The 7,586-nt window shown below is 34.5% G+C and overlaps 1 long non-coding RNA gene across 1 annotated transcript; it reads right to left on the minus strand.

Moving 5' to 3' along the window:
- Nucleotides 1-1,234: 1,234 nt before the first annotated feature.
- LOC124353544 lies at nt 1,235-4,431 on the minus strand. The gene is made up of 2 exons (XR_006921607.1): nt 4,241-4,431; nt 1,235-2,510 (listed from the first exon to the last, which is right to left on the minus strand). It is a non-coding gene; the product is annotated as an uncharacterized LOC124353544 (long non-coding RNA).
- Nucleotides 4,432-7,586: the final 3,155 nt, after the last annotated feature.

A 7,586-nucleotide genomic window follows, 5' to 3' on the forward strand; every position in this document is an offset into this window, starting at 1 on the left:
GGTGTAATTAAAATAATCATTTAAAAAATTTGCAATATAACCTTATATATTAGTAATACTAGCCCACTTTATGTGCTATAAACAGAAATATGTATATAGTAATAAGAAAAAGATAACTTAAAACACATGAAAGTTGAGATAGGCTCTATCTCACCTTACATTTAGTGCAGCGTCTGAAATCTGACACTGTCACAGACTTGACTCCTGTAATCTAGAGCCTACTCTGGCTGAAGAGGTCCAAAAAATGTCTGTGACAAAGACGTTCAAAACAAAGTCCGTGGCATTGTCAAAGTCAGATGCTGTACTAAGCAGAAGGTGAAATGGAGCTGAACTCAACATTTGCATTAAATCAACCCTATTCGTCATAGCTACATTGAAGCGTGTGGTGTAGAACGCTGGTACAGTCATTAGATCTTTTTGCAACTAAATAATATTTGGCAGCAGCAATTTACAGAGAACTTTGTGCTGTGAGTTGGCTGATGTGAATTAGTAAATGGGTGTTTTGGAATGGTCATGCTTGTTTAAAAGTGTTAAAACAAATTAAGGAAGACAACAGTCTGCCTGTGGTTATTGAACTTTTTGAGAAAGTGAACATAAAAATTCATATCAATCAATATTTCATCATATTCTCTGAATTCAATCATACAAACTTCCAGGACTGTTTGCATAAGATAGTGACAGAAACAACTATAGGCTACTGAAAGTTACGCTCACAAAATGAGGAACAACGAGCGACAAAACAACAAATTGCGTTGGCTTTAGGCTTTGTTATGCGCTGTGATCTAGACGAGTGGTTTTTGAATAGAACTGTACCTGAAATGAACTTGGTCTAAATACATGAATCCTGAGACCAGAGTAGAATCAAAAGATGTGGGACACAGCTTCATCACACAAACCAGTAAAACTTCAGATAGAAAGCTCATGGGGACAGTGTTTTGGGATAAAAAAAGAATATTGCCGGTGAAGTTCATGGAATAAATACAGTAAAACTATCAATGTAGACATACATGTACCGTAAAATGGGGTGAGTAAAACAACTATGAACATGATATCGTAAAGTATTATAATTTATGTGGAATTGAAACATCTTAGTTTATAGGTCTTCCTCTGAGAGCCTACCGTACTGGCTTTATTTTTAACAAAACTCCAGCAGTTGGGGTCAATAGAAACAGATATTGATTTATTCGTTACTATAACTGTGAGTTATGTTAAAGGTTATATAGAAACGCATAAATCAATGAACATAAAATGTATTGGGTGTCAAATTTACTTTTATACATAATAATAATATAGTTGAAATAAAAAGAAAACATTACAAAAGTAGTCTGTCTGGCCATATTAACTTAATAAATTCACTAAGATCAGCAAGGAAACTAATTTTATTTTTCAAACGTTTTAATGATGTGGTGGCATCTGCAGGTGCCATAAGTTTTTGGTGTTGTCATTCCTCTTCAGTTGTTAAAATGTATTGCTGTTCAAATATATCTTGTAAAAAGTTCAATATGAGCATTATTTTGATACTGAATGACTTTGCAAATGTACACTCTAAACGTATTTTGAGTTTTTCCATTCAATTTTACGACTGCAAAAACATGTTGAAAGCATGTGTTAAACTCTTGAAAGTGGCTTGAATTCTCAAGATCTGCCGTATAGTCAAATATTATGAGATCTTCATCGCCGTCATGAGCAGAATAGGCCGTTTTCTTCTGATGACTATGCCTCATAAACATAATTTTTATTTTTCTTCTTAATTGTACCGGTATTAGTGTCAGATACGCTTGGCGAGTTCTGATCTGGATGAGCTGTTAATGTAAACTCTGTAGTGGAAAACACTCTTTCCAGGCTTAAAAAGCTACTTTAACTCTTTTTCTGTGATCTAGTTGTACCTGGATTTCTTGGAGCTTTGAAAGTTCTTTGAAAGAACACCAATTATAGCGGCAACGAGGCCGAGGTGGAGTTACCAGTTAGGCTCCTGAAGACTGTCGTGATTCACTTGAGACATATTGACAGCATCTTCACAAACTAGTTACGATATACAAGCACAATACCTTCCTAAACACTGAAATGACATTTTGTGATTTGCCTGCTACTGTAACATACTTGTTGGTATGGTAGCTTCATTTTGACCAGGTTTTACCTTCCTATCTTGAATAATTATACATCATGCAATTTTCATTGGCCGAAAGAAAGCTACATCCAGAGGCTGGATTAAGTGTGAGTTCCCTGGTAAAAAATGACGTGTACATTGCTAGCAATGCATTTTTTATTATGTCAATTTAGAGGTGGCCTGCTAAAGTGTTTCCTAAAAAATATATACATTTTTTTTACCAACAAGACGGCTAATAAATGGAAGTGCTATGGTTTTAATATAATAAAAAAACCAATACTTCTCAAACGAACTACTCTTGATTCCCTTTGGTATATGCACCACCAGGGCCTCCTTCCCTACAACTGTCATCCAAGTTTAGGGATTTTGTAAGACATATAAGGGGGGAACATTTGACCATTACCTGTAACAGAAAGCATTACAGAGGTAGAACTTTTGGTAGAATTTATAACTCTCTTAGGATTACTTATACTTACTGATCAGTTTCGAGATAATTTAGTACACTAGACAATGGAATGTCTGCAAGTTCTGTCTCTAGTCTGTACAAATAACCATTCATCGTTTCTGAGGTGATCGCTGCTCTGACCCGTGAATGTTCTGGCATAATCTTGATAACAGTTGTGATTCTAAAAATCGCAACCTAAAACAGGTGATATAGCAAAGCCCAAAATTAAGAACTAGGCTCTTGACAGTCTTAAATGAAATCCTGGATAAAAGTATCTACTATAAACCCAGTCTTAAACCCATTTCAAAGATCCAGAAAATCCAGTTGCAATTTTGTTTAATCCATCACTTTCTTAACATTGAACATTGAAATAATATGTACCTTATTTATGTGGTATATGCCTACTTCCTTTTAAAAATTACCATAGGGTCCCACTATTGGTATTTCCCACTTGGGCATTTCTCCACAATTGCCTAAAATAATTCGTGTTACAACGTTAAAACTATATTCTATCAAATATCCTGGAGCGTAGGTTGTAGAGAAATTATATTTATTTTATTGCCTTAAAGACTTCCACTCTCATACTTCAAAGCCTAAATGATCTTGGAACTTAAAAGTCTAATTATTCAGAAGTAGATCAGAATATTGTAATTATTTCAATACTAACCTTAGGAGTGTTTGGAATGTAATTTAAAAAGAATATGCTTATGAAGTTCCAGTTATTCAACAGGAAATGGTGTGGCAAGCAAATGGTGAGTGCCTGTTAGTTCATTGTATACATCCGGAATCCACTAGATCACCAGGGTATTAATTTTCATCATACAAACTTTCCCTTAGCTACATCGTTATGCATAAATTCAGTGCGTCTATTTTTGTAACACTATTCGATGGTAATGTTTATTCTTTGCTATAATTCACTTAAAATACAGGAAATTGCAAGAATTTTAAAATTTCAGTGCATTAGAAATACCTAAAATGCTTTACAAATTTTTAATGTACATTTTATGACATCAACTTCAGATAAATGGATATGAATATTGGCAAACCACTTTACAGAATTTTTACATTATTTCTGTTTCATATAATAAAATTTGGATGCGAGAAGATGTCAAAGTAGTCTGTTAGTTGATCAACGAGCTATGTCTTTGTAGTATAATAATTCTACACGCATACATAGGGATTCTGAGACTACACCACTTCGGCATTAGACTGTTTAACAGTTGTTGGACTTTGATTTTATAGTGACATGTTCTCTTTGAAACGTTTAATCTATACAGACGTATCTTCCAGTTGAAGCTGAGAGAAGACATTTTTTATGGTGCAGAGGTAGTAATGCTACAGATTCTATGAGAATGTGTGTTGAGCTATTATACCCCTCATACCTCAATGTTTTGCAATGTAACCCTTCCGACATGGTTGTCTGATAACAGAAAGATTGTGTATTACTCCACTACTCCACACGCTGTGCAGGTCGTTTTTAAGACTTCATTACTTTTAGAGTACGTCGATCACATAACTGATTTTATCAGTTACGGTACTTCAATCTTGTGATCGATGATACAAAGTTGTGGATAATTATAATCCCCTCAAGAGAAGTGGACGCTCCAAATACTCAGTTATGCTAGATTTCCCGAGATTTATATAAGTCGTGATTGAAAAAAGTGGTTTTTACGTACAGTGTTACTTACTCTTTACAAACTTGGTGAGTTATCGTATAGAATAATCAGATATTTTACAGTGAGTTCATTTTTTTAGAGAGTTGTTGAGCATGAGCATTTGCATGTATAAGACTTTCTTAACCATTATTTACAAATAGATTAATTGGCCTACACTCTTTCTAACCTAACATCAAGTTGGACATTTCACTGATCTATTCTGCATGCTTTTTTTTTTTTTTTTTTTTTTTTTTTTTTTTTTTTTTTTTTTTTTACTTTAATTTATTTACAATCTTGTTTATATACAACAAACAATAAGTAAATTTGATGATAAATCTTAAGGACATGGTTAATCAAAGTTCATCAACCTTAATTAACATAAACATTTAAGAGATTGTTCATCTTTAAAATCGATCAGCCAAGCTTAAGAAATCATGTCTTTTTAGCCGAAATTGATGGTCACTGTTGTCCAGCAGATTAATAGCCAAGTAGTTAGGATGAGAGTTTAATTTGTTTTGATACTTGATGCAGAACTTTGGAATTTTATTCAGTAACAAAAGGGATATTCGTGTCTCTGTGAATGACTTCATTACGAACATACCATGGGCCTGTAATATCTTTCGGGAGAACTTTAGATTGGAAACGCTGTATAATTTCAATATTTGATGTAGAAGCAACTCCCCACAGTTGAATTCCGTACGTCCAGATGGGCTTTAGAACAGTCTTGTACAACAACAGTTTGCTTTCTATTGATAAATGGGATTTGTTCCCAAAAAGCCAATTTAGTTTTGAAAATTTTGAATTTAATTGGAGCCTTTTGTTCCATATGTGTGGTTTCCAAGTCAGCTTCCTATCGAGATGTACACCCAGATACTTAGCTTCATTTCTTTGAGGAATTTGAATGTTGTTTAAAAAACACTGGTGGACAGGTGTCACGTTTTCAACGTAAATGTGACGTGAACAGATTTCGTTTCATTCACTTTAATTCTCCAAGTTTTAAGCCAAACTGTGATAGAATTTAAGTTAGTTTGTAGAATTTGTGATGCTATAACATGGTTGGAGTGGGATGCCAGTACGGCAGTGTCATCGGCGAATGTTGCTGTCAAAGAATTTTGATTAGTTGGAATGTCTGCAGTGAAAATTTAAGTACAGCACTTGGTCCTAGTACACTTCCCTGAGGTACACCAGAGTTTATTTCATTCAGATCTGAAAGACAATCATCAAACTTGATTTGAAAATACCTTCGTTCTAAAATAAGATTTTATAATGTTGTAAACAGTGTGAGGTAGATGACTTTTTTATTTTAAATAGAAGCCCTTCATGCCACACTTTGTCAAAGGCTTGACTCACATCGAGAAATGCTGCAGAACAAAATTTTCTTGATTCTAAATCTTATATTAGCTACTCTATGGACTTGTTCGATAGTGGAGTGGTGCACTCTGAAACCAAACTGATGATTGGGAATTAAATTGCATTCAGTTATAAAAACCTGAAGTCGTTTTAAAAATAACTTTTCGAATAATTTAGAAGGTATAGGTAGTAGACTGATTGGCCTGTAGGACATTACTTCGTTTTGAGGTTTTCCTGGCTTAGGAACAACAATAACTTGAGCCACCTTCCATTGTGATGGGAAGTATTCAAGCCTCAAAATAGCATTAAATACGAAGGTAAGAAAGAGTATGGCTTTCCTAGGAAGCTCTTGTAGTATCTTACCTGTTTATTAACTCATAACCCAGGGGCCTTTTTGGGATTAAGATATTTAATCTCATCATATATTTCAGATGGTTTAAAGGAGCCAATAGGTAATGAGAGTTGGTTAGGTGAATCAAGAAACTCCTTTACAACATGTCTATTATCAAAGTTGTTATCTACAGGGTATGGTTTGAAAACATTACTAAAATATGCAGCAAACAAATCAGTTTTCTCTCTGTTACTTTTCGCCCAAGAACCATCTTGTTTAGATATTGGAGGAATGGGCACTTGCGGTTTCTTTGTGCTTTTTGTTACTTTCCATAAAGAATAGTCTGTTGCTTCAGTTGGGGAGAGATTTGAAGTGAATTCTTGAAACCATACGTTTTTAAGTTTTTTAAGCAAAATCTTTAACTGTCTTGATGCTCTGTTTAAACATTGTTTTATCTCTTACATTTCTAGAATTTTGCCATATTCTTCGTAAGCGACGTTTTTGAGCAATGTGCTGCTTAATATATATTGGGTAATTGATATTGCCACACGTTGTATTATTAAGTTCAGGCGTTGCACTCCAAGCAGATTTCTGAAACAGTATAATTAAAAATTTCCACAGCGTTGTCTATTTCCTCTCTTGTTTTAAGTGATATATTAAGACTTAAACTGTCATTTAACGTTTCACGAAACTTCACCCAGTTTGTGCCTTTATTCGATAAGGACGCTGCCTTTTCTTTCAATGCAAATGATGAACTTATTGATAGGATGACCGGAGAGTGATCGGACGACAAATCAAGAGATGAAACAGCCTCCATATAGTTAGGAGAAATACCTCCCGTAACAAAGAAATCAAGAAGATCTGGAATTTTGTTGGGATCTGAAGGCCAATAGGTTGGTTCCCCTGTAGATACGTAACTCAAGTGATTGTCATTCATGCAATTTAACAAATTTCTACCTCTAGGGTTAATCAACCTTGAACCCCACATGACATGTTTGGCATTAAAGTCACCACCTGCTACAAAAACGAGGCCCTAAAGTTTCGAAAAATTCGTTGAATTGAAGTTTGGTAATATTGTGCCTCGGGGGACAGTAAACACCAGAAAATGTAAGTGGTCCCATCCAGTCCTCAACCACTATGCTTGTAGCTTGAATATGATCTTCTTGAAATCTAGGTAATTCATAATGTTTTATTTGTTTTCTGATTAGCACAGCGCTACCTCCATGCGCCGTATTGTCAGGGTGGTTTGTAGAATAAAAAGTAAAAATTTGGGATTTTGAAAAAATTTAAGTTTGTAAAGTGGGTCTCAGAAATTAACATAATATCTATTTTGTGTATTGAAATAAAAAGTTGAATATCTTGGCCATGTCGGGCCAAGCCATTGGCATTCCAGAGTCCAATCCTATAAAATCTATTCATTTTAGTTTTGATATGACAGTTGCCAATAGGTTAATCAATGTACCTATTTGCTGGGCTTGTTGAGACATCATCATTTCGAACTTATTTAAAAATCCATCAATTATTTGATTCAGATTGTGATTTGCTTCTACATTTGATTGACCTGATGCCACTCTAGCATAAGATAAGGTTGGTGATACTGGTTGAGACTGATTACCTGTTGAATTTTGAGTACGAACAGATATAGGTCTATCTACTTCTCGATCTTGCACTGGAGGAGTGTCTTTTTTTAAACGCTGG

The sequence above is a fragment of the Homalodisca vitripennis genome, chromosome 2 (assembly GCF_021130785.1).
Source record: "Homalodisca vitripennis isolate AUS2020 chromosome 2, UT_GWSS_2.1, whole genome shotgun sequence".
Taxonomy (NCBI): domain Eukaryota; kingdom Metazoa; phylum Arthropoda; class Insecta; order Hemiptera; family Cicadellidae; genus Homalodisca; species Homalodisca vitripennis.